General features: G+C 39.0%; 1 pseudogene; it reads right to left on the bottom strand.

The window, feature by feature from the left end:
* Window positions 1-179: 179 nt before the first annotated feature.
* On the bottom strand, window positions 180-911 carry LOC102837197 (annotated as a pseudogene).
* Window positions 912-1072: the final 161 nt, after the last annotated feature.

The raw sequence follows: 1072 nt of genomic DNA, 5'->3' as shown, positions 1-1072 counted from the left end.
GGTAAGGTGGAGGGTCAGAGAAAAAGAGGAAGAACCCCAGCAAGATGGATTGGCAAAGTGGCAGCATCAATGGGCTCAAGCATGACAACAATTGTAAGGTTGTTTCCTTCTGCTGTGCATAAGGTTGCTATGAGTCGGTACCAACTCGACGGCACCTAACAATAACAATTAGGAAGGAGCTAGTACTTTTCATCTAGTAAAGGACATTTTGCTTACTTTTCATGATCACCAATAACTGTCATCACCACCAAGATTTCTAGAAGATAACTGACCTGGTTTCACTTCTATTACTTTTTTCAATCCTTCTAGCTGATGGGTCTAGAAGTGACCAGAAGAATCAGAATAACCTGCAAGTTGCTTATCTGCACTGACTACACTAAAATGATCTTTGTATTGTTTTAATAAGGTTTCATTTCATCCTAGATTATCCGAGAAGCAAACCAGAATGTACAACCAATGCTATAACCAAAATCATATTCAAGGGTTGAATTAATCAGCAAATTTGGGTTCTTAATTTTTACAGTTCTTCCAAAGAAACATTATGAATTTCAACAAAATTCCAAATTCAAGAAGGATTGACAGCTTGTAGGCCTGCTCCTTTAGGCCCACTCGTCCTGTGAGTCACTCTGGTACACTGAATTGTTTATCAAAAGTATCATCAACTGCAGCAGCAAGATTTTGAGACAAATTTTCACAATTTTACAATGATGTTACTGTCTGCTCCTTTTGTTGATGTTAAAATTAGTTGGTATGGTCTTTTCTTTAGTCTTGAAAGCAACATTACAAAGATCAGTTGGCTCATCTAAAAGAATGTCACAATTAACAAGGGTGATGAAAACCATGGAATAAATGATCCCAAAAAACAAAATTGTAATGTCTGCTTTCCTATCTCAAGTTTTCAAAACTTCATTTCAGCAGGGTAGACAGGGATGGGCAACTTGGACACTAGCTACCCAAAATGGGGTGCTACAAAGGCAAGAAGTGACTGGCTTACAAGCTTTCAAGAGGGAGCCTAGATCCAGAGGGCCCAAAGGAAGGTAGACAGAGTAGTATCCAATCTGTCTGGGCAGGG

The sequence above is a fragment of the Chrysochloris asiatica genome, unplaced genomic scaffold (assembly GCF_000296735.1).
Source record: "Chrysochloris asiatica unplaced genomic scaffold, ChrAsi1.0 scaffold00045, whole genome shotgun sequence".
Lineage (NCBI taxonomy): Eukaryota > Metazoa > Chordata > Mammalia > Afrosoricida > Chrysochloridae > Chrysochloris > Chrysochloris asiatica.
The sequence above is the reverse complement of the archived record's forward strand: the minus strand, read 5'-3'. Positions and strand labels throughout refer to the sequence as shown.